Source organism: Carcharodon carcharias, chromosome 29, assembly GCF_017639515.1.
Source record: "Carcharodon carcharias isolate sCarCar2 chromosome 29, sCarCar2.pri, whole genome shotgun sequence".
Lineage (NCBI taxonomy): Eukaryota > Metazoa > Chordata > Chondrichthyes > Lamniformes > Lamnidae > Carcharodon > Carcharodon carcharias.
In genome coordinates, this window is record NC_054495.1 from 1,198,686 (window position 1) to 1,226,020 (window position 27,335).

Below are 27,335 nucleotides of genomic sequence, written 5' to 3' on the forward strand. Positions count from 1 at the left end.
TGTGTTTGTGTGTGTGTGTGTTTGTTTGTGTCTGTGGCAGTTTGTGCATTTGTACTGTGTGTGTGTGTGTCTGTGTCTGTAACAGTGTGTGTGTGTGTGTGTGTGGGTGTCTGTGTGTGTGTGTGTGTGTTTCACACTGTGTGTGTGTCACTGTGTATGTGTGTGTTCTGTGTGTGTGTGTGCCTGTGTGTGTGTACCAAGTGTGTATGTGTGTGTGTGTGGTTACTGTGCAAGTGTTCTGTGTCAGTGTGTGTGTGTGGGTGTCTGTGTCACTCTGAGTTGTCTCATGACTCCTCACTGTGAAGCAGTTCGTGTCTTTACTCAGGAGGTCCTGGAATTCAGTCACAATGTTTCCTTCCTCCTCCTGCTTCCCTCCTGTGACTCAGTCTGCGCTGCTCCTGGTCAAGGCAATCCTTACAACCATCACTCCAGCTTTCTCTACCTTCCACTACAGATGTTTGAATTCGGTAAGTAGAAAACTCGATTTCTTGCGAAAGCTTTCGCTGGCCATTTCACACAGACTGTAGAGAGCAGACCTGCTGTAAACAGGGGCCAAGGGAGCTTTGGTGATTTTCTCTAGGTGACCTTGGCTGGTGTTGCTGGACTGTGTTGAGTTTCCATGTGTAATAAATACTACACCAGTATGCAAGTAGCCAATCTAGTCTCACACTCTTGCTGCTCCCAACACAGAAGCTTCTAGTTGAGACTCTTAGACCAAGAACAGGCAATCCTACTGCAGTTTCTCAGTCTGACTGCACTGAGAACAGGCATTCACACTGCAGTTGCTCAGTTGAACTGTACCCAGTACAGGCATTTTGACTGAAACTCTCACTCGGTACCAGCTGGAGGATCTCTTTTTGAGTGTCTTGGTCTGAATGAACCTGACAATGGAAGTTGCATTCTTTCTTCGGGACTGTATCTAACACAAGCAAATCCCCTGATGCAGCTTCACTATCTAGCTACCTTATATGATGATGGTGGTGTAGTGGTAATGTCTCAGGGCTAATGATCTAAAGGCTCAGGCTAATTCTCTGGGCACACGGGTTCAAATCCCACTACAGCAGCTGGTGGAATTTCAGTTCAATTAATAAAATCTGGACTATAAAGCTAGTCGCAGTAATAGTGACCATGAAGCTATCATTGATTGTTGTAAAAACCCATCTGGTTCACTAATGCCCTTTAAGGAATGAAATCTGCTGTCCTTATTCTGTCCGCACTATGTGGTTGACTCTGAAGTGGCTGAGCAAGCCACACAGTTCAAGGGCAATTAGGGATGGGCAACAAATGCTGATACCCACATCTCATCAAAGAATAAAGTGAAAAAACAAATCTCTGTTTAACTTGAAGGATTTGTGAAGTACAATAGTGAGCAGAAATTCCTCATTCTGCTGTTGCTGTTTATTGTGAGGTCAAATCCCATAACTGTATAACTGGAACCCTGGAGTGAAGGGTCCAATTAAACATGAACCAGACTTCAGCTCTGGGATGACATCTGGGTCATTTATTCCTTCCTTATGAAATGTGACCTTGAATGAGATGTTGATTAATGGGGTGCATGGGAATGGTGATCAGGTCCTGATGACTGTCCACTCTGAGACATCACACAGTTAGCTCACACTCACATTCTGGTACCCATTGCTCCTTTTCTGTTCTTTCTCCAGTTCACTTCTGCTGCTACAGGGAAAGATTCATGAGCCTGTACTGTCACGTGTCAACACTACTAGAGTTAGACTCACTTATTTCCCAGCAGGCCTTGCGAGAGGCTATTTCTGATGAAGAACTTCTCTCTGCAAAACAGAGGCACAAAATGGTGTCAGAATCAGTGCAGGTAGGAGCTGACTACGTAGTATTCCATACAGAAACCCCCTGAACCCCTGGATTAGATTCCAGTCTGTAACTCACTCCCAGATATCTGTTATTCTATATATAAACCACCCCGAACCCCTCAATTAGATTCCAGTCTGTAACTCACTCCCAGGTATCTATTATTCTATATATAAACCACCCCAAACCCCTCAATTAGATTCCATTCTGTAACTCACCCCCGGGTATCTGTTATTCTATATATAAACCACCCCAAACCCCTCGATTAGATTCCAGACTGTAACTCACCCCCGGGTATCTGTTATTCTATATATAAACCACCCTGAACGCCTCGATTACATTTCAGTCTGTAACTCATTCCCGGGTTTCTGTTATTTATATATAAACCCTCTGAACCCCTCAATGACATTCCAGTCTGTAACACACTCCCGGGTATCTGTTATTCTATATATAAACCCACTGAATCCCTCGATTTGGTTCCAGTCTGTAACTCACTCCTGGGTTTCTGTTATTCTATATATAAACAACCCCGAAACCCTCGATTAGATTCCAGTCTGTAACACACTCCCGGGTATCTGTTATTCTATATATAAACCCACTGAATCCCTCGATTTGGTTCCAGTCTGTAACTCACTCCCGGGTATCTGTTATTCGATATATAAACCACGTGAACTCCTCGATTACATTCCAGTCTGTAACACACTCCCGGGTATCTGTTATTCTATATATAAACCCACTGAATCCCTCGATTTGGTTCCAGTCTGTAACTCACTCCCGGGTATCTGTTATTCGATATATAAACCACGTGAACTCCTCGATTACATTCCAGTCTGTAACATACTCCCTGGTATTTGTTATTCTATATATAAAACCCCCTGAACCCCTTGATTACATTCTAGTCTGTAACTCACTCCTCACTCCCGGATATCTGTTATTCTCTATATATACCACACCGAACCCCTCGATTAGATTCCAGTCTGTAACTCACTCCCGGGTATCTGTTATTCTATATATAAACCCTACGAATCCTTCAATTAGATTCCAATCTGTAACTCACTCCCGGGTATCTGTTATTCTATATATAAACCCTCCGAATCCCTCGATTAGATTCCAGTCTGTAAGTCACTCCCTGGTATCTGTTATTCAATGAAAAAACCCCCTGAATCCCTCGATTAGATTCCAGCATGTAACTCACTCCCAGGTATCTGTCGAAGGGTCATGAGGACTCGAAACGTCAACTCTTTTCTTCTCCGCCGATGCTGCCAGACCTGCTGAGTTTTTCCAGGTAATTCTGTTTTTGTTTTGGATTTCCAACATCCTCAGTTTCTTTGTTTTTATCCAGGTATCTGTTGTTCAATGTATAAACCCCCCGAACCCCTCGATTAGATTTCAGTCTGTAACTCACTCCCAGGTATCTGTTATTCAATGTATAAACCCCCACCGAACCCCTCGCTTAGTTTCCAGCCCGTAACTCACTCCCGGGTATCTGTTTTCTTTATATAAACCACCTGAATCCCTCGATTAGATTCCAGACTGTAACTCACTCCCAGTATCTGTTATTCAATGTATAAGCACCCCCGAACCCCTCGATTAGATTCCGGTCTGTAACTCACTCCCAGGTATATGTTATTCTTTATATAAACAACCTGAACTCCCCGATTAGGTTCCAGTCTGTAACTCACTCCCGGATATCTGTTATTCTATATATAAACCACCCCGAACCCCTCAATTAGATTCCAGACTGTAACTCACTCCCCAATATCTGTTATTCTATATATAAACCACCTGAACCCCTCGATTAGATTCCAGTCTGTAACTCACTCCCAGGTATCTGTTATTCTCTATATATACCACACCGAACCCCTCGATTAGATTCCAGTCAGTAACTCACTCCCGGGTATCTGTTATTCTATATATAAACTCCCTGAACCCCTCGATTAGATTCCAGTCTGTAAATCACTCCCAGTTATCTGTTATTCTATATATAAACCATCCTGAATCCCTCGATTAGATTCCTGTCTGTAACTCACTCCTGGGTATCTGTTATTCTATATATAAACCACCCCGAACCCCTCGATTACATTTCAGTCTGTAACTCACTCCCGGGTTTCTGTTATTCTATATATGAACCCCCTGAACCCCTCAATTAGATTCCAGTCTGTAACCCACTCCTGGGTTTCTGTTATTCTATATATAAACCCCCTGAACCCCTCGATTAGATTCCAGTCTGTAACTCATTCCCGGGTATCTGTAATTCTGTATATAAACCACCCCAAACCCCTCGATTAGATTCCAGTCTGTAAACTCACTCCCGGGTATCTGTTATTCTATATAATAAACCACCTGAACCTCTCGATTAGGTTCCAGTCTGTAACTCACTCCCGAGTATCTGTTATTCTACATATAAACCACCCCGAACCCCTCGATTAGATTTCAGTCTGTAACTCACTCCCAGGTATCTGTTATTCAATGTATATTAAACCCCACCGAACCCTTCGCTTAGTTTCCAGTCCGTAAACTCACTCCCGGGTATCTGTTTTCTTCTATATAAACCACCTGAATCCCTCGATAGATTCCAGACTGTAACTCACTCCCGGGTATCTGTTATTTATTTATAGACCCCCTGAACCCCTCGATTAGATTCCAGACTGTAAACTCACTCCTGGGTATCTGTTATTCTATATATAATCCCCACAAACCCCTCGATTAGATTCCAGGTCTGTAACTCACTCCCGGGTATTGTTATCTTCTATAATAAACCACCCCGAATTCCTCGATTAGATTCAGTCTGTAACTTACTCCTGGGTATCTGCTGTTATTCCATATATAAACCAACCTGAACCCCCTTGATTAGATTCAAGTCTGTAATTCACTACCAGGTATCTGTTATTCTGTATATAAACCGCCCCGAAGCCCTCGATTAGATTCCAGTCTGTAACTCACTCCCGGGTATCTGTTATTCTATATATAAACCATCCTGATCCCCTCGATTAGATTCCAGTCTGTACTCACTCCCGGGTATCTGTAATTATGTATCCTAAACCACCCCGAACCCCTCGATTAGATTGCAGTCGGTTAACTCACTCCTGGGTATATGTTATTCTATATATACACCACTCCGAACCCTCGATTAGATTCCGGTCTGTAACTCACTCCCGCGGTATCTGTTATTCTAATATAAACCACCCCCAACAGCTCGATTAGATTCCAGTCTGTAACTAACTCCCGGAGTATCTGTAATTCTGTATCTAAACCACCCTGAACCCTCGATTAGATTGCCAGTCTGTAACTCACTCCTGGGTATATGTTATTCTATATAGACACCACCTGAACTCTCAATTAGGTTCCAGACTGTAATTCACTCCCGGTATCTGTCTGTTCTAATATCTAATACCACCCCGCACCCCCTTGACTTAGATCCAGTCTGTAACTCACTCCAGTATCTGTTATTCAATGATAAGCACCCCCGAACCTCTCGATTAGATTTCTGGTCTGTAACTCACTCCAGGTATCTGTTATTCTTATATAAACAACCTGAACCCCTCGATTAGGTTCAGTCTGTAACTCACTCCCGGATATCTGTTATTCTACATATAAACCCCCTGAACCCCTCGATTAGATTCCAGTCTGTAACCTCACTCCGGGTTTCTATTATTCTATATATAAACCCCCTGAACCCTCGATTAGATTCTAGTTTGTAACTCACTCTGCGTATCTGTTATTCTGTATATAAACCACCCTGAACCCCTCGATTAGATTCCAGTCTGTAACTCACTCCCGGGTTTCTATTATTCTATATATAAACCCCCTGAACCCTCGATTAGATTCCAGTCTGTAACTCACTCCCGGGTTCCTGTTACTCGATATATAAACCCCATGAACCCCTCAATTAGATTCCAGTCTGTAACTCACTCCCAGGTATCTGTTATTCTATATATAAACCACCCCGAACCCTTCGATTAGATTCTAGTCTGTAACTCACTCCCGGGTATCTGTTATTCTGTATATAAACCACCCTGAACCCCTCGATTAGATTCCAGTCTGTAACTCACTCCCAGGTATTTGTTATGTTTTTAAATCAAGCACCAAACCACATGTTTATTTGTTGTGGAAAAATTCAGCAGGTCTGCAGCATCGGCGGAGAAGAAAAGAGTTGATGTTTCGAGTCCTCATGACCCTTCGACAGAACTGTAGTTGCCAGACCTGCTGAGTTTTTCCAGGTAATTCTGTTTTGTTTTGGGATTTCCAGCATCCGCAGTTTTTTTGTTTTTATCTCTGTGTTATTTGTCGTGTTGGTCCTGTACCATTAGGAGCTGCTAGCAAGAATGACTCCACTAACACTGAGGCTGGAATTTTCTGGCCCTGTTGGCGTTGGCATGTGGATTGGACAACATGGTGAGAAGGCCAAAAATGAGGTTTATGCCGTGGTGAAACCAGTTTGCAATTGCAGCTCCAGCCGCCAATGTTGCTGCATTTCTGCTGCCGCATGTCTGTACCATCATTTTAATATATTTGCATCTCATTATAAGCCCTGCTTGCCAGAATCATCCCCCCATGTCAACTTTACCCCCCCCTCCCCCCCCCCCCCCCCCGTCGGCGCGAATTCAGAACATGCTTCATGACTGCTGTTAAAACGCATTGCACCTGTGAGCCGAACTGGGAGGTAAATGTGCAGAACCCTGTGCAGTGCTCGTGGGCATCACCCATAGAACATTGAGGAAGAGGCGCTGCACATTCACGGGGGCCAGAGCCAAGTCCCTTTTCCTGGCTGGCTTTCAGTGCAGTGTCCGGGCAGGGGCTCCAGTGCGGGTCAGACCGGGCACCGGGTGGGGGGGCTTGGCAGCGCAGGCTGAAGAAAATGCTCAAGCACATGCCAGGGGGTGGGGTAAGTTGGGGGTGGTGGGGGGGGTGGGGGGATGTTGGTGAGGGAAGTGACCAGGCACTTGGAAAAGTTAGTCAGCTGAGACCGTTCAGCAGCAGCTCCATTGACGCGCTTGAAGTCCGGCCTCTGGAGCTTTTCTGTCCACACAAGCAATGCAAAAGCATGAAAGGGTCACCAAAGGCTCCAGAAATGTTCACTCCTCGGGTGCAGACTGCAATTAACATGTGTTTTAGGGGCCAGCAGAGCAATCGGCCGACTGGTCAAGTTGTGGAATCCCCTTGTGAAAGGAGCCATGGAGCAGTCACTGCTGGAGGCTCTCACAGCCCCTCACATTGTCACCATCCCCAGTTTGGACCAGTATCGCTGACAGTTCAAGCTAACAGTGCAGGCTTGCAGTGTGGCTTTGGAGAATGCCTGGTCGGTCACATGTGCCACCTGTTGCAGGATTTGGCGCCATGGGGGACATGGAGGGCTTCCACTGCCAGTGGCTGTGAAAGTGACCACGGCGCTCTGTCTTTACACCAGTGGCTCCTTCCAGGGCTCCACAGGTGATCTGTGCAGGATCTCACAACCCTCTACATACGGGTGTTTCCAGGAGGTCCCGAACACCATCTTTGTGAAGCCACCGAACTTTGTGCATTTTGCCCGGGATCAAGAATGTCAGGAAGCAAGAGCGCTGGGATTTGCGCAGAGCTCAGGTTTCCCACAGGTGCAGGGTGCCATTGACTGCCCTCACGTGGCGCTTAGATCCCTGTGGCAACAAGCGGTCAACTACATCAACCACAAGGGCTTCCACTCGCTGAATGTTTAGCTGGTGTGTGTGACCATCACAAACACATCCTGCAGGTCTGCACATGATTCCCAAGGAGTGTCCATGATTCCTACATCTTTAATGGGTCTCAGATCCCTGACATCTTCCTGGGCTCAGAGAGGCTGCAGGATTGGCTCCTTGGGGACAAGGGTTACCCACAGAGGGCGTAGCTGACGATGCCCATGCAGTGGCTTCAGACTGCAGCAGAGTGACGTATAACAAGGGTCATGCCATGAACCGGATGTTGGTAGAGTAAACGATAGGCATCTTGAAAATGAGGTTCCGGTGCCACCACAGAACCTGCAATACACTCCCCCAGAGGGTGGAGCGCATCATCGTCGCTTGCTGCTCAACCTGGCCCTCCAAACAGGGGGCACTTGGCTGAGGAGGAGATGGAGCAGCTGCACATCTCTTCCAATAAGGAGGATGTTGAAGGCGATGTCAATGATGAGGTCTGGAAGGAGACGATGCTGGTGATGAGGCCATCGCACTGAGCAGACGAGGCAGGCACGCTCGTGCAGGATGATGATGAGATGCAGTGAGGACAGTCCTGACATCCTCGCCTTGCTTCTGAACGTTTGACTCCTGTGTGGCTGATGGCAGCACACATACTGTCAGTGCTCAGGCTCATGTTATGGAGACACAGCGGAGGCCCTAATAGTTGCTAGATTCCAGGAGGATGATGACAACATGCAGTGAGGACTCTCCATAGATCTTCACATAGCCTCTGTGAATGTCTGACTCCTGTCTGGCTGAGGGCAGTTTGCTTGTGCTCTGTGATCAGGGCCATATCATAGAGACGCAGCTGTGAAACTATAAAAGCAGCTGATCCTTTGTCAGCCTTCAGCACCTGACCCCCTTCAGGAGCACAGTGTCACCTGTCACAGATGCTGAAGAGATGGGGGCCAACCCCACCTCAAAGGTGATGCCTGACAGCGACATTCTGGCAGCAATGACCAGCAGCATCGAGGCGCAGTATCAGTAATATGTCCAGTGAGTGTGAAGCTGGACCTTCATTCTACTCTGAAGGTTACGCACTGCACAGGGAAGAGGCCCTGGACTGAGACACCCGCCTTTATCTTGGGCAAGAACCAAAGTTTCAAATTTCAGTGACACGAAACCTGCTCATCAGAACAAGGAGCCATTGGCAGGGAGATATTCTTTGGACTTTATTTACACAAGTGAACATATGTACAAGTGAATAACGCCCAAGCTCAGGCTGTGCAACTACATCTTCTTAACCTTCCTGACCCAGCTGCTACATCTTGGTGCTCCCCAGACATCCACAGCGGAGATGGAGACAGTCTGCTGACTGTGACGCCCTGCCTGTGATGACCTTGACAGGCTTCCTCTGGAGGACCGAGACCTGGAGGGCCCCAGCCTGCTTTCAGGGTCCTGCTCTGTGACAGTGGCACCCCCCTCGGCCTGCAGAGCTGGTGCAGCTAGGGTCAATGGAAGAGGGAATTCAGATGGGCCGGACACTCCCAGAGTCACCTGGGTGGGATGGCCCCGGGGCGTGCACCTGTTGATCCTCCTCCCCTATGGGTGCCCGAGGGCCCCTGGCTGACTCCTCGAGGAGCAGGGGTAGCTGGAGTGAGATTGAGCTGCCCCTGCACCCCTCTCACTTCACACTGTGGAGGCCAACTATGGTATCAGCGATACAGTTCAGCCCGCGCTGCAGTGCAGAGCAATGCTCTGGACCAAGGTCTCCATGGCAGCCGCCCATCCTACCAGTGTTGACCTCAGTGCGTTGGCATGCCAACGCTATCACCTCAGCCTGAAGACAGACAGACTCCTCCATCGTGCTCTGCGAACATCCCTTCCTGATATTTCTGAGCTTGTCTTTGCAACTCCAGCAACTGTGACATGACCGAGTCCAGAGGCTCCTCATCTGACTCGGACTCAGCAGATTTCTGGCCTCCAGCAGTCCTCTGAGTGCTGGAAAGCTGGGCAGACCCTGCCCCCACCCTCTGTGGATCAGACAGTGCGATGTGCTCATCAGATTGTGAGCCCGAGGCTACTCTAGAACGAAGGTCCCACCGAGATGTGTGTCTCTGCGCTGGTGGAGGGTGTGGGTGAGAGCCGTGATGGGTCTTCAATTAGGGTGTCATCAGATTCTTCTTCTGAGGGGTCTTCGCAGCTTGAGTCGAGGACCTGGGTCGTGGACCCTCGGCTGCTTTCCAGATGTGCCGGTGAGTGTAAGGAGAGATAATCAGTGCATGGCCGGGGACTGTGGAACAGGGAAACTCACTCGCAGCATGGTTGTCTGATGATGTTGCACTGCTGGATCCTCATTTGGTAGAGCACCGCTGACCTCACTGTCAGCTCAGGAATGGTCCAGATCGACCCCGGCCAGCTGGGTGACCTCTATTTTCAAAGTCTGTGAGGACTTGATGTCAGGCGTTCCTCCTCCAGTCTGCAACCTCTCCCTTTTGTTGGGTTTGTGAGTGTTTGATCGAGAGTGATGAGAAGAGTGACTTACCCTGGTAGAATGGAGATCATTCGTCCTCTTTGGGCACTGGGTGGCTGTCCTCTGTGCAGGGCGTTGGCGCTGACCATCACTGCCACCGCCTCTCATGCTGATTGGTGACCTTGCTTGCTGGTCTTCACCCCGAGCGGGAATGGAGGACTTCGTGGTGGGGGTCTCCACTGCATCCAGTAGGTGCTGACTGGAGACGTTGCTGAATTTGGGGGCAGCACGTTTCCTCTCTTGACAGCCTTGACTTTACAGTCAGAGAGTGTTAGCTCAGTGCAGGGGGCACCTTTCAAAATGGTGCGCAGATTATTGAAGGCCTGAGGTGACAGTGGGGTGGGTAAATCAGAGGGATCAGCGTGTTACCTGGGAATGTATTATTAATGAGGCCGGATGCTCGGGAATGGGATGATACGGTGCGAACCTGCCATTGCGGCAGCAGGTGAAACGTCCTTTTTCTCACCCGCTACCGTGGTTTGTGCAAATCTGTGACGATTTGGCCCTGAGATGTAGGCGTCGTAAGACACATTTCACACAGAAATGGGACAGAAACCTTGTGCTGTTAGGAAATTAGGATAGTTTAAGTATGTTCTATTTGTATTTTGTGTGTGTTTAGAAATGAGTTTTAGCTTTAAAGTTTAAGTTTGATTTGTATTTCTGTATCTGTGTGTTAAGAAAGGTCAAATGGAGATTTAGTTTCACTTTAAAAATGTGCTTGCATTTCCAATGAGGGAGTTTTACGACCCCTAAAGAAAAGATAATCATACAAAGGTAGAAGGATTGGAATGTCACCTGCAACAGGAGGCCAGAGAGGCAGGTCCTCCAACAGACACTACAGAGAGAAACAGCAGTTGTTTTGGAAGCTGTTTGAGTGCAGTTGGTTCTGAAAGTTGCTGCCAGGAGATACTGAGAGCAAAGGGACAGATAGCTAGTCCCAAGCTAAAGAAAAACCACCAAAATCCAGGAGAGTAGAGAAGGGAAAGCCCAAAGAAGACCTACTAGCCAAAAGAAGGACAGGAAAAGTCCTGTTAATGAAGTTTAGAGAGAGGGGCAGAGAGAGAAGGCTCCAGGCGTCAAGATTTAAAGAGACAAAAGCTGCAGAAAGCAGATTTAAAGCGAGAACAGCTTGCAAGAGGCAAGAAAGCCCAAGAGAAAACTGAAGGTCTGTAGCTCTTTGCTATGGGCATGTGAAGCAGTGGTGTACTGGTAAACGCTGAGCTGAGTGAGAGAGAGTGCATGGAAGACAGCTTGAATGCATGTGGTGACCCAGGAAGAGGAACAGGTTCAAAACTCTGGAGGTGAACCTTGCAGAAGGCGTCTGAGAGAAAGCATCAGTTTGGGAGAAGATTCCAAGGCTTGGTCTTGGAGAGTGGAGATTGGAAACCCTTGCTGAAGGACAGAATTCAATGAGACTGGTTGGCTCACAGTGTGACACGGCCTTGGTGGGAGTTGAGGAGAGATCCATAGCACCTGGTTGGGGTGGCACCTGTCACTTGGTTCAGAGTGTGGTGTATTTGACCATAGGGTACCTATTGGTTTATGTGGACTGAGTATTACTGTGAACGTTAGAGTATAAGATAGCTTTTGTAACTTGTGTTATCCTTACAAACCTGTATATTGCAGTAAAGGTATAGTTGTGGGTGATGGAGTATTGTACATAATTAATCTTTTCTTGTTGAATAAATGTTTTATTCATTTGATGAAAGTTCATCGACTGACTCCTGTGACTCTGTTCAGTAGCTACTCTCTACGTATCTAACAAACAAATGAAAGTTAGGATCAATCAAGCTGGGTTCCACTCGGTCATCAGGCTTGCCCAGGGGCAACCTCTGCCACGATCATAACATGTGCCTTATCACTATTCTGTGACTGATTCTGCAACCTTACCGGTTTGTGAATGTTTGGTGGGATTCGGCTCACCTGTGAGGAACCTGTGGCTAAATTGCCCATTCTATGTCACAAGCGGTGACAGGAGGCACAATCTCAGCAGCAGTTGGCACCTTCATACAGCACAGGAGAATATTGAAAAACCCTACTTCAGGAAATACTACAGACAAAAAGATTCTTCACTCATTTCCTGTCTCCATCATTTGGTTTTCATCAGATAGTATCAGATTTACTCTGGGATTGGAGTACACTGAACACATGACTCCGTAAAATGTCACAGGTGAGCTGGAGGAGCCTGTGGGATGTGCTGTGTGCCAGTATTATAGCAGAATCCTCAAGTCCCAGCCCATAATTATGCGAGGACAAGGAGCAGTTGTGGAGGCTGGCCACCCTGAGGTGGGGGGTGAGGGTGTATGTGGTACAGGCTGGATTGTCAGGAGAGTTACTGAGGGCTCCATGCAAGAATACCTCGATAAGACCTGTCTGAATCCTGATCTATGGAGTCTAGACCCCTCCTTTAGACCTTACCTTCTACAGTGTCTAGTACAGGTGACTGTGTCATACAGGAGAGTATGTGGTCCAGGTGATATGCTGTACAGGTGACTGTAGAGTACAGGTGAGTGTCTTGTACAGGTGACTGTGTGGTACAGGTGAGTGTCTTGTACAGGTGACTGTGTGGTACAGGTGAGTGTCTTGTACAGGTGACTGTGTGGTACAGGTGAGTGCGCGCCCAGACAATTGTGTAGTACAGGTGACTGTACAGTACAGGTGAGTGTCTTGTACAGGTGACTGTGTGGTACAGGTGAGTGTGCAGTGTATGTGGGCTGTGTGGTATAGGTGACTCGTACAGGCAAATGTGCAGAGCAGGTGATTGTGCAATACAGGCGAGTATGTATGTGGTGCGGGTGATTGTGCGGAATAGGTAAGTATGCGGTACAGGCGAGCAAGCGTACAGTTGGCTATGGGATACAGGTGAGTGTGTGGTATAGGTGACTGTGCGGTACAGGTGATTGCGGTTACAGGTGATTTGCGGTACAGGTGAGTGTGTGGTGCTGGTGATTGTGTAGTATGGGTGAGTGCGCGGTATGGGTGAATGTGACTACAAATATCAGTATAGGTGACTTTACGGCACAGGTGTGTGTGTTGTACAGTAATGTGTGGTAGAGGTGAATATGCGGTGCAGGCAATTGTGCAGTGCAGATGGACTGCGGTACAAGTGACTGTGCAGTACAGATGAGTGTGCAGTGCAGGTAACTGTGCAATACAGGTGACTGTGCAATACAGATGACTGTGTGGTACAGGTGACTGTGTGGTATAGGTGAGTGTGTGATACAGGTGCGTGTGTGGTACAGATAAGTGTGTGATACAAGCGAGTGTGCAATACAGTTGGTTTGTGCGGTGCAGGTGAATCTGTGGCACAGGGTGACTGTCTGGTGGAGGTGAATGAACAGTGCAGGTGAGAGCATGGTGCACCTCATGCAGATGAGTGTGCATTACAGGTGAGTGTGTGGTACAGGCGAATGTGCAGTACAGTTGGCTGTGGGCTACGGTGAGAGTATGGTAAAAGTGAGTGTGCAGTTCAGGTGAGCATGTGCTGCAGGCAAGTGTGCAGTACAGGTGAGTGTGTGGTGCAGTTGAATGTGCGATATAGGTGACTGTGCAGTACAGGCAAATGTGCAGTGTAGGTGAGGTGGTACAGGTGACTGTGCAGTACAAACGACTGTGTGGTGTAATTCGAATGTGCGATATAGGCGACTGCGCGGTGTAGGCAAGTGCAGATGCTATGCAGTACAGGTGAATGTGTGGTACAGGAGACTGTGCAGTACAGTTGAGTATGTGTTACAGGTGAAGTGTGCGGTACAGGTGAGCTTGATTTTAAGGTGCCTGTGCAGTACAGCTTAGCTGTGCAGTACAGATGAGTGTGTGGTACTGGTGAGTGTGTGGTACCGGTGACAGTGTGAACAGGTGACTGTGGCACAGGTGAGTGTGCGGTACAGGTGAGTGTGCAATACAGGTGAGTGTGCAGTACAGGTGATTGTGTGGTACAGGTAGCTGTGTGGTACAGATGAGTGTCTGGTGCAGAAGACTGTGTGGTACAGATAACTGTTCAGTACAGGTATCTGTACAGAGCAGGCAAGTGTGCAGTACAGGCGAGTGTGTGGTACAGGTGAATATGCAGGTATCTGTGTGACTCTTCTGATTCTTTCTCCTGCAGCAACTGGATATAATTTGGAGGGAGGCACGGGTGGATTATGGATGTGTTGCCGTACGCCCGCTACAAAACCCCTCCAGTGGCCTCTCAATCACATGGTTCATCGGTTCATTGGAGGAGGCTCCTCAGGGGAAGAATGATTTCCACGTCTTCCCACATGGACTATCTGCCTTCCCCAGTACCCTCACCAGAAAATCCACGAAGAATGCTGTGAGCGTGAGGGAAAATAAAAATCATTCACCTGGAGTGTCGGAGTCTCCATCTCATGGAGGAGGGATATGGATCGCAAAATCACTGACTCCCAGAAACTACAGCACAGCAAAGGCCATTCAGCCCATTTGCACCTGTCCCAGAGATAGCACTTCAGCTAGAATGCTCTACTCTAATCCCATTTCCATGGCCCTTTCCCAAATCCTTAGGTGGGGGGAAAACTTCCAGAAACAATTGTTCAGGATAGAAATTAATAGTCCCCTGGAAAACAGTAGATTGATTGGGAAGAGTCAGCACGGATTTATTAAAGGAAAATTGTATCTAACTAACCTTGCTGGAGTTTTTTGAGAGTTAACAGAGATAGTCGATGAGGGCAAGGCCATTGGTGTGTTTTATGTGGACTTCCAAAAGGCATTCAATACAGTGCCACACAACAGACTTGTGAGGAAAAGTTATAGAGCATGGAATAAAAGGGACAGTAGTAACATGGATACAAAATTGGCTGAGGGATAAGAAACAGAGTTATGGTTAATGGGGTATTTTTCAGCTCGGAAGAAGGTTTGTAGTGGAGTTCCCCAGGGGTTGGTATTGGGACTCTTGCTTTTCCTGATAAATATATATAAATGATCTAGATCTTGGTGTACAGGGGACAATTACAAAGTTGCGGAGACAAAACTTGGGACGTTGTAAACTGTGAGGACAGTGTAGTAGAACTTCAAAGGACGTTGACGCATTGGTAGAATGGCAGATAGGTGGCAGATGAAGCTCAATGTGGAGAAGTGTGAGGTGATACACTTCAGTGCAAAGAATATAGAGAGACAGTAATAAAATAAGGGATACTATTCTAAAGGGTGTGCAGGAGCACAGAGACCTGGGTGTATATGTACTTAATTCATTAAAGGTTGTAGGACAGGTAGAGAGAGCTGTTTATAAAGCTGTAAGTGTTCTCAGCTTCATTAAAGGGGCATAGGGTACAAGATCAAGGGAGGTTATGATGAACTTATTTAAGACTCTGGTTAGGCCTCAGCTGGTATTGTGTACAGATTGGGGCCACACTATAGAAAGGAAGTAATGCATTGGAGAGTGCGAAGAGATTGATGATAATGGTGCAGGATGAGACACTTCAGTATGAAGAAGATTGGAGAAATTGGGACTGTTCTCTTTAGAGAGAAGGCTACGAGGAGACTTGATAGTTTTCAAAATCATGAGGAGGGGTCTGGACAGAGTAGATAGGGGAGAAACTGTTCCTGCTCATAAATGGATCAAGAACCAGAGGGCACAATTTTAAAGTGTTTTGCAAAAGAAGCAAACGTGAGGTGAGAAAAAACTTTATCACACAGCGAGTAGCTAGGGTTTGGAGTGCACTGCCTGGAAGTGTGGAGGCAGGCTCAGTTGAGGCATTCAAGAGAGCATTAGATGATTATCTAAATAGAAACAATGTGCAGGGTTACAGGAAAAATGCAGGAGTCTGACACTAAATCAAAATGCTTAGAGAGCTGGTGCAGATGCGATGGGCTGAATGGCCTCCTTCTACACTGTAACAATTCTGTGATTCTGCGATCCTTTAATATTTCCATTTTCAAATCCTTGCCCAGTGCCCTTTTAATTGATGTGCTGGTCTCTTCCTAAGCATAAACCAGCTCCTGTTCTAATAGCTTCCCGTGTGGAAACATTTCTTCTAACTTCCCCCTGCATTGCCCAGTGATGGTGCTCAGTAGGTTTTCCATATCACTGAGTCACCGAACAGTGAGGGCAATTTCTCCATTGCTCAGCCTCTCGACATTCTTCAGAGTCTTAAAATGCTCTGTTCAATGCTCAATAACATTACTTATTCTATAAAAAAACAATTCTTACCATATTTCCTTTCTCAGATTAACTACTCACTGCAAAGTTTCCAAAGAATCTTTTCTATCTCATATACTTGTGTCTAATCTTCTTCCTATAATGAGCTGGCTGGAATACAACTCCAGTTATTCAGAATTGCACAAATTCAACACCAGTGTCCAGTGAGCAGCACATAAACACCTGGCCATTTCCACATACACACCAACATTTAAAGATTTTTATATCTGTTCTCATACAAATAGGGATGTGCATCACCACAATTACTCCACTGTCTATATTGCTATCTCTACACAACTTCCATATATCCAGGTGGATGTTAATCCAGTGGGTGTTAATCGAGTGGGTGTTAATCCAGTGGGTGTTAATCGAGTGGGTGTTAATCCAGTGGGTGTTAATCCAGTGGGTGTTAATCGAGTGGGCGTTAATCCAGTGGGTGTTAATCCAGTGGGTGTTAATCCAGTGGGTGTTAATCTAGTGGGTGTTAATCCAGTGGGTGTTAATCCAGTGTGTATTAATCGAGTGGGTGTTAATCTAGTGGGTGTTAATCCACTGGGTGTTACTCCAGTGGGTGTTAATCCAGTGGGTGTTAATCCAGTGGGTATTAATCGAATGGGTGTTAATCCAGTGGGTGCTAATCCAGTGGGTGTTAATCCAGTGGGTGTTAATCTAGCGGATGTTAATCCAGAGGCTGTTAATTGAGTGGGTGTTAATCTAGTGGATGTTAATCCAGAGGCTGTTAATTGAGTGGGTGTTAATCTAATGGGTGTTAACCAAGTGGGTGTTAAACCAGTGGGTGTTAATCTAGTGGGTGTTAATTGAGTATGTGTTAATTGAATGGGTATTAATGTATGTCTTCACTATATAAATGCAGTATAAATTGTTGTTTTCCTCTTATATTGGTATTGTTGTGAGTGTCCTGAAGAATGCAAGACAAAAAGCTTCAACATGTCTCTATTTCCAACATTACTCAAGTTCTGTACTGCCAAATGACTAAAATGGTGTTACTCAGATGGGTTTTAATTGAATGGGAGTTAATTCAGTGGGTGTTAATACAGTGGGTGTTAATCAGGTGGGTGTTAATTGGGTGGGTATTACTCGGGTGGGTATAACTTGGATGGGTGTTAATCAAGTGGGTATTACTTGAGTGGGTGTTAAGCGAGTGGGTATTACTCGGGTGGGTATTACTCGGGTGGGTATTACTTGGATGGTTGTTAATCAAGCGGGTATTACTCAGGTGGGTATTACTCGGGTCGGCGTTTAGCAAGTGGGTATTACTCTGGTGGATATTACTAGGGTGGTATTACTCAGGTGGGTGTTAATCGAGTAGGTGTTAATTGAGTAGGTATTACTCAGATGGGTATTACTCAGGTGGATATTACTCGGGTGGGTATTTCTCGGGTGGATATTACTCAGGTGGGTGTTAATCAAGTGGGTATTACTCAGGTGGATGTTAATTGAGTGGGTATTTTTCGGGTGGGTATTACTCAGGTGGTTATTACTTGAGTGAGTATTCCTCAGGTGGGTATTACTCGAGCAGGTGTTAATTGAGTGGGTATTACTTGGGTGGGTATTACTCAGGTGGGTGTTAATTGAGCGGGTATTTCTTGGGTTTACTCGGGTGGATATTACTCGGGTGGGTATTTCTCGGGTTTAATCGGGTTGGTATTACTCGGGTGGCTATTTCTCGGGTTTACTCGGGTGGGTATTACTCGGGTGGCTATTTCTCAGGTTTACTCGGGTGAGTATTACTCGGGTGGCTATTTCTCGGTTTACTCGGGTGGGTATTACTCGGGTGGGTATTTCTCGGGTTTACTCGGGTGGGTATTTCTCAGGTGGGTATTACTCGGGTGGGTATTTCTCAGGTGGGTATTTCTCAGGTGGGTATTTCTCAGGTGGGTATTACTCGGGTGGATATTACTCGGGTGGGTATTTCTCAGGTGGGTATTTCTCAGGTGGGTATTACTCGGGTGGATATTACTCGGGTGGGTATTTCTCAGGTGGGTATTACTCGGATGGGTATTTCTCAGGTGGGTATTACTCGGGTGGATATTACTCGGATGGGTATTTCTCAGGTGGGTATTACTCGGGTGGATATTACTCGGATGGGTATTTCTCAGGTGGGTATTACTCGGGTGGATATTACTCGGATGGGTATTTATCAGGTGGGTATTACTCGGGTAGGTTTTACTCGGGTGGGCGTTAATCAGGTGGCTGTTAACTGGACGTGTGCCCTGATGAGTTTCCTTTGAGTTGTTTCCTGTCTTTTGCAGACTCCCAGCTTTGCTCTGATGATGAAGGCTGCTCCGAGGTCTTTCTCCCCACTGATAGTGACTATGATTCCAGTGAAGCACCGAGTCCCAGGGAGCTGGATCTGCTCCACGATTCAGCCCCTGAGTTTAGGCAGCAGGTTTGTTATGGGTTGAGTGGCAGTGCTCCAGATGTTCTCCAGGTCCATGAACTGCGGCTGAAGGAGGAGTGTGAACAATCAAGCAGCTTTCGAGGAGCAAGTGAGTCAGCTCCAGAGAGCAGCGGAAGCCTGGCAGTGGGGGCAATGAACAAGAGTATCATAGGGAAAGCGAGTGATCCAACAAACACCCATTTCTTGAGTAAGAAAGGATCCTCCCAATCCAAAGCACCCAGATATCAGAAACATCGCCACTTTAACCAGAACAGATGGCTGTGTTTCTATCGAGAGAAGCAATCACTGAGCCTCTCCGAGGGGCTCTACACACATGGACAGCAGACAGAGCTGACACCTGAGACTGACGTTCCCACCCAGATCACAACCTTCCCCCAATCGCCATGTACTCCCGGCGAGCTGAGCTTTGCTGAGAGCACCAGAGTCGGCATTGGGAATCCGAAAGCAAGTGTTCGAAGGATCATTATGGATCTGTGTCAGAAAAGCAGCTCCCAGGAAGAATCTGGCTCCTGGTCACTGAGTATCTGTGGGTCGCAGCCCTTAACTACTGAAGTGGACTCCCCCAGCAACGCAGCTCTGGAGACTGACTGTGATGAGCTGTGTGACACTCAAGCCTCTGATATATTCAGCAGTGTTTTATAGAGAGGTACTGAACAATAAACCAAAGGCAGGCACTTTGCTCTATGGTACCGACAACAATAGTTCCAGGATCCTTCCTTGGCTTGTGTTGAATCAGTTGACCTCAATGTGGAAAGTGCTAGAACTGGACTCAGAGCATTGGGCTGATGATGGCAAGGGAGGGATAGCATTTGGGTTGGGAGAAATCAGTCAGGCAGTGTCCCCACCTCCTGGTTGCTTGTGTGCGGGACCTTGGATGAGAACAGGATCAGACCCAACTGTGATTCATTCACAGTCAAATAGCCTCCAGGCACTCACTACCTGGGCTCACATTCCAGTGAGAGTCAGCACCTTCAGGAAGATGCAGAGGGAGGCGGGTGGGGGTAGGTGTTACAGGGGAGGCAAAAGCGAGAGTGAAATAAATAAATAGACAAATAAATATCTAAATTGCATGTCAATGTTTTAAAGATATTTGAAAATGACTCTGGTGGTTGCTGGGGTGATTGTGGAGTTTGTGCCCTGGCAATGCTACTTATTTATGCTGCACCTGATGTGCATTGCCAATCGCTTTTGAAGACCATTCATCAGGACGTGGAGTTTCCTGCCTTAGTCAGGCTGAATCAAGGAGCAAGTTTTCTGAGATTAAAAAAAAACTAGTGTTGTGGTCAGGTTGACACTGCGAATCACAACCTTTTGAACTGAATAGCACATCACATCCATCCTGTACATGCTGTTTCATCGACCCCATCTCCAGCAATCCCCTTTTGTCGCTTGCTCTGCTTTTTCCTACCCAAGATATATTTTTCTACAAAGTGATTGCAGGTAACGTTGTTATTTAAGCCCATGTTATTTAAGGTGCAGAATCTCCCCGGGTTTTGTGAAATTACAGTTTGTGCAGAGGCTGAAGGGGGTGAAGGATGAGGAACGACATTCCAATTAATTCATTGCCTTTCATTCACAGAAATGTGTTTGAGAATAAGTACAGAGTGTGCAATAGAGGCAGTGAAAAGCTGCCTCATTCTTTGTCTCAGTTGAATGATATAGCACAGAGGAGGCCATTCTGCCCATCGTGTCTGAACGATTGAATTAGCCCCGCTTCCCCTGTTCTTCCACCCTAACCTTGCATATTTCTCCCTTCTCAAGTATTTTTTGAATTCTCTTTTGAAATTTCCTATTGAATCTGCTTCCACCGCCCTTTCAGGCAGCACCTTCCAGATCACAGCAACTCGCTGTGGGAAAAACAATTGTCCCCCTCAGGTTCTTTTTGTCAATTAAACTTAAACCTGAGTCCTCTTGTTACCCATCCTCCTGCCATTGCAAATAGTTTTACTGTATTTTCTCTATGAAAACCTTGTCAGACTTTCAGCACTTTCAACTAATCTCTCCCTAACCTTTTCTGCTCTAAGGAGAAACAGTTTGACAAAGTGATGGGGAAATTTCTAGAAACTTCCAGGCTTCTGCATTTCAAAGCAGTGTTTGGTGTTGAATTATTTGTACTAATGGAGGATGAGAGGGTTCAGGGAAACAATGTCATGTTTGGGAATTCTGAAGTATTCAGACTCTTGAAGAAAAAGCTTCATGAACACGGACTGGAGTGGACAGAAAGAGACTGGTAGGCAAGATTTGGATGAGAAAATTAAGACCCTATTTTTCCTGGCACTATTGATCTCTTCCAACCTGTTCAAACCTGCAATGTGTTGTCTGTTTCGCAAAGTTTACACTGTAAAGGGAAGAAATTAGTGTCAGTGCTCCTGATGTTCATGTCTGTGATTTACATGCACACGAACATATGAATTAGGAGCAGGAGTAGGCCCCTCGCCCCTTGAGCCTGCTCCACCATTCAGTAAGATCATGCAATGCTGCTGTGTTTCAGTGTTTATTAAAGGACAGAGAAGATGTTACTGCACCTGTGAATTCTGTGCTCAAATTCTATCACCATACTCCTGGGTTTGGTCAATCATCAGATCAGCTTCATGTAAACACCTAGATATCAGCAGGGGAGATTGTAAAACACTCAAATCCCACAGTCTGCTATTTCAACAAAGGCACTCACAGTTATACCACTGATCAGAGCTTTCAAAAGGTATTTTAAATTAAATGAGGTACAGTATGTGGGTTAGGGAAGCCCAGTGATAGAGGGAGGACTGAGGGGTAGGGAGTGTGAGGTTGGGAGTGAAGGGCCGGGAGTGAGGGTCCGGGAGTGAGGGGCTGGGAGTGAGGGGTTGGGACTGTGTGGTCAGATGTATGGAGCAAAAGGGTGAGATACGCGGGGTCTGGAGTGAAGGGGTCAGGAATCGGGAGTGACAGCTGAGGGGCGAAAGTGAGGGGGTGTAGGATTCAGGAATGAAGCATTGGAGGGTGAGGGATAAGGAAGTGAGGGGTCACGTGTGAGGGATAGAATGCGTGGGGTCAAAGGTGAGGTTTCAAGAATGAGGGGTGAGGGACTGGGGAGGGTCAAGTGAAGGACTGGGGTTGAGGGGTTGGGGGTGAGGGTTCAGGAATGATGGGTGAGGGCTGGAGGAGAGTGAGGATTGGGAAGTGAATAAGATGGTGTCCAGCTCATTGCCTCAGCCCTGGAGTTTTCTACTGACTGGGACTGGGCAGACAGCACCAGTAGAATCTGGGGTTACAACATCTCTGCATAAAACTGCACTGAGCCTGCTGACTGCTGACTGCTGACTGGAATTTACCCATTTAACAGTTGGGTCTTTGTAATAAGAAAGGGATTCACCTGAGCCTTTATACCTCACCCATCATTACTGAACCCTCACCAGCAAATCACCCGAGCCAGGCAAGGGTGAAACTTGAGAAGGTCAATGTGAAGGATACATTTGGATTTATTTAAACTGACAATTGGGTACAAAATATACATCCTCCAAAACAACAAAATATACACCCTTCAAAACAGCAAATTATACAGCCTCCAAAACAACAAAATATACATCCTCCAAAACAACAAAATATACAGTCTCCAAAGCAACAAAATATACACCCTTCAAAACAGCAAATTATACAGCCTCTAAAGCAATAAAATATACAGTCTCCAAAACAACAAAATATACATCCTCCAAAACAACAAATATACAGCCTCCAAAACAACAAAATATACATCCTCCGAAAACAACAAAATATACAGCCTCCAAAACAACAAAATATACACCCTTCAAAACAGCAAATTATACAGCCTCCAAAAACAACAAAATATACATCCTCCAAAACAACAAAATATACAGTCTCCAAAGCAACAAAATATACACCCTTCAAAACAGCAAATTATACAGCCTCTAAAGCAATAAAATATACAGTCTCCAAAACAACAAAATATACATCCTCCAAAACAACAAAATATACAGTCTCCAAAACAACAAAATATACACCCTTCAAAACAGCAAATTATACAGCCTCCAAAACAACAAAATATACACCCTTCAAAACAGCAAATTATACAGCCTCTAAAGCAATAAAATATACAGTCTCCAAAACAACAAAATATACATCCTCCAAAACAACAAAATATACAGCCTCCAAAACAACAAAATATACATCCTCCAAAACAACAAAATATACAGCCTCCAAAACAACAAAATATACAGTCTCCAAAACAACAAAATATACAGCCTCCAAAACAACAAAATATACATCCTCCAAAGCAACAAAATATACAGCCTCCAAAACAAATTATACAGCCACCAAAGCAACAAAATATACAGCCTCCAAAACAACAAAATATACAGTCTCCAAAACAACAAAATATACAGCCTCCAAAACAACAAAATATACAGTCTCCAAAACAACAAAATATACAACCTCCAAAACAACAAAATATACATCCTCCAAAACAACAAAATATACAGTCTCCAAAACAACAAAATATACAGTCTGCAAAACAACAAAATATACATCCTCCAAAACAACAAAATATACAGCCTCCAAAACAACAAAATATACAGCCTCCAAAACAACAAAATATACAGTCTCCAAAACAACAAAATATACAGCCTCCAAAACAACAAAATATACAGTCTCCAAAACAACAAAATATACATCCTCCAAAACAACAAAATATACATCCTCCAAAACAACAAAATATACAGTCTCCAAAACAACAAAATATACAGTCTCCAAAACAACAAAATATACAGCCTCCAAAACAACAAAATATACAGTCTCCAAAACAACAAAATATACAGTCTCCAAAACAACAAAATATACATCCTCCAAAACAACAAAATATACAGCCTCCAAAACAACAAAATATACAGTCTCCAAAACAACAAAATATACAGTCTCCAAAAAAACAAAATATACAGTCTCCAAAACAACAAAATATACAGTCTCCAAAACAACAAAATATACAGTCTGCAAAACAACAAAATATACAGTCTCCAAAACAACAAAATATACAACCTCCAAAACAACAAAATATACAGCCTGCAAAAGAACAAAATATACATCCTCCAAAACAACAAAATATACAGTCTCCAAAACAACAAAATATACAGTCTCCAAAACAACAAAATATACAGCTTCCAAAACAAAAATATACAGTCTCCAAAACAACAAAATATACATCCTCCAAAACAACAAAATATACATCCTCCAAAACAACAAAATATACAGTCTGCAAAACAACAAAATATACAGTCTCCAAAACAACAAAATATACAGCCTCCAAAACAACAAAATATACAGTCTCCAAAACAACAAAATATACATCCTCCAAAACAACAAAATATACATCCTCCAAAACAACAAAATATACAGTCTGCAAAACAACAAAATATACAGTCTCCAAAACAACAAAATATACATCCTCCAAAACAACAAAATATACATTCTCCAAAACAACAAAATATACAGCTTCCAAAACAACAAAATATACAGTCTCCAAAACAACAAAATATACATCCTCCAAAACAACAAAATATACAGCCTCCAAAACAACAAAATATACAGTCTCCAAAACAACAAAATATACATCCTCCAAAACAACAAAATATACAGTCTCCAAAACAACAAAATATACAGCTTTCAAAACAACAAAATATACAGTCTCCAAAACAACAAAATATACATCCTCCAAAACAACAAAATATACAGCCTCCAAAACAACAAAATATACAGTCTCCAAAACAACAAAATATACAGTCTCCAAAACAACAAAATATACAGTCTCCAAAACAACAAAATATACAACCTCCAAAACAACAAAATATACAGCCTCCAAAACAACAAAATATACAACCTCCAAAAAAACAAAATATACATCCTCCAAAACAACAAAATATACATCCTCCAAAACAACAAAATATACATCCTCCAAAACAACAAAATATACAACCTCCAAAACAACAAAATATACAGTCTCCAAAACAACAAAATATACAGTCTCCAAAACAACAAAATATACATCCTCCAAAACAACAAAATATACAGTCTCCAAAACAACAAAATATACAGTCTCCAAAACAACAAAATATACATCCTCCAAAACAACAAAATATACATCCTCCAAAACAACAAAATATACAGCCTCCAAAGCAACAAAATATACAGCCTCCAAAACAAAATATACAGCCACCAAAGCAACAAAATATACAGCCTCCAAAACAACAAAATATACATCCTCCAAAACAACAAAATATACAGTCTCCAAAACAACAAAATATACAGTCTCCAAAACAACAAAATATACATCCTCCAAAACAACAAAATATACTTCCTCCAAAACAACAAAATATACAGTCTCCAAAACAACAAAATATACAGTCTCCAAAACAACAAAATATACATCCTCCAAAACAACAAAATATACAGTCTCCAAAACAACAAAATATACAGTCTCCAAAACAACAAAATATACAGTCTCAAAACAACAAAATATACATCCTCCAAAACAACAAAATATACTTCCTCCAAAACAACAAAATATACAGTCTCCAAAAACACAAATATACAGTCTCCAAAACAACAAAGTATACAGCCTCCAAAACAACAAAATATACAGTCTCCAAAACAACAAAATATACATCCTCCAAAACAACAAAATATACATCCTCCAAAACAACAAAATATACAGTCTGCAAAACAACAAAATATACAGTCTCCAAAACAACAAAATATACATCCTCCAAAACAACAAAATATACATCTCCAAAACAACAAAATATACAGCTTCCAAAACAACAAAATATACAGTCTCCAAAACAACAAAATATACATCCTCCAAAACAAAAAATATACAGCCTCCAAAACAACAAAATATACAGTCTCCAAAACAACAAAATATACATCCTCCAAAACAACAAAATATACAGTCTCCAAAACAACAAAATATACATTCTCCAAAACAACAAAATATACAGCTTTCAAAACAACAAAATATACAGTCTCCAAAACAACAAAATATACATCCTCCAAAAACAACAAAATATACAGCCTCCAAAACAACAAAATATACAGTCTCCAAAACAACAAAATATACATCCTCCAAAACAACAAAATATACAGTCTCCAAAACAACAAAATATACATCCTCCAAAACAACAAAATATACAGCCTCCAAAACAACAAAATATACAGTCTCCAAAACAACAAAATATACAGTCTCCAAAACAACAAAATATACAACCTCCAAAACAACAAAATATACAGCCTCCAAAACAACAAAATATACAACCTCCAAAACAACAAAATATACAGCCTCCAAAACAACAAAATATACAGTCTCCAAAACAACAAAATATACATCCTCCAAAACAACAAAATATACAGTCTCCAAAACAACAAAATATACAGTCTCCAAAACAACAAAATATACAACCTCCAAAACAACAAAATATACAGCCTCCAAAACAACAAAATATACAGTCTCCAAAACAACAAAATATACATCCTCCAAAACAACAAAATATACAGTCTCCAAAACAACAAAATATACAGCCTCCAAAACAACAAAATATACAGCCTCCAAAACAACAAAATATACAGTCTCCAAAACAACAAAATATACAGTCTCCAAAACAACAAAATATACAACCTCCAAAACAACAAAATATACAGCCTCCAAAACAACAAAATATACAACCTCCAAAAAAACAAAATATACATCCTCCAAAACAACAAAATATACATCCTCCAAAACAACAAAATATACATCCTCCAAAACAACAAAATATACAACCTCCAAAACAACAAAATATACAGTCTCCAAAACAACAAAATATACATCCTCCAAAACAACAAAATATACAGTCTCCAAAACAACAAAATATACAGTCTCCAAAACAACAAAATATACATCCTCCAAAACAACAAAATATACAGCCTCCAAAACAACAAAATATACATCCTCCAAAACAACAAAATATACAGCCTCCAAAGCAACAAAATATACAGCCTCCAAAACAAAATATACAGCCTCCAAAGCAACAAAATATACAGCCTCCAAAACAAAATATACAGCCTCCAAAACAACAAAATATACAGTCTCCAAAACAACAAAATATACATCCTCCAAAACAACAAAATATACTTCCTCCAAAACAACAAAATATACAGTCTCCAAAACAACAAAATATACAGTCTCCAAAACAACAAAGTATACAGCCTCCAAAACAACAAAATATACAGTCTCCAAAACAACAAAATATACAGCCTCCAAAACAACAAAATATACAGCCTCCAAAACAAAATATACAGCCACCAAAGCAATAAAATATACAGCCTCCAAAACAAAATATACAGCCACCAAAGCAACAAAATATACAGCCTCCAAAACAAAATATACAGCCACCAAAGCAACAAAATATACAGCTTCCACAACAACAAAATATACAGTCTCCAAAACAACAAAATATACATCCTCCAAAACAACAAAATATACAGTCTCCAAAACAACAAAATATACAGCCTCCAAAACAACAAAATATACAGTCTCCAAAACAACAAAATATACAGTCTGCAAAACAACAAAATATACAGTCTCCAAAACAACAAAATATACATCCTCCAAAACAACAAAATATACAGTCTCCAAAACAACAAAATATACAGTCTCCAAAACAACAAAATATACAGCTTCCACAACAACAAAATATACAGTCTCCAAAACAACAAAATATACATCCTCCAAAACAACAAAATATACATCCT

General features: G+C 43.5%; 1 pseudogene; it reads left to right on the top strand.

Moving 5' to 3' along the window:
- The first annotated feature begins 286 nt into the window (after nt 1–286).
- Nucleotides 287–19,480, top strand: LOC121270990 (annotated as a pseudogene).
- The last annotated feature ends 7,855 nt before the right edge of the window (nt 19,481–27,335 follow it).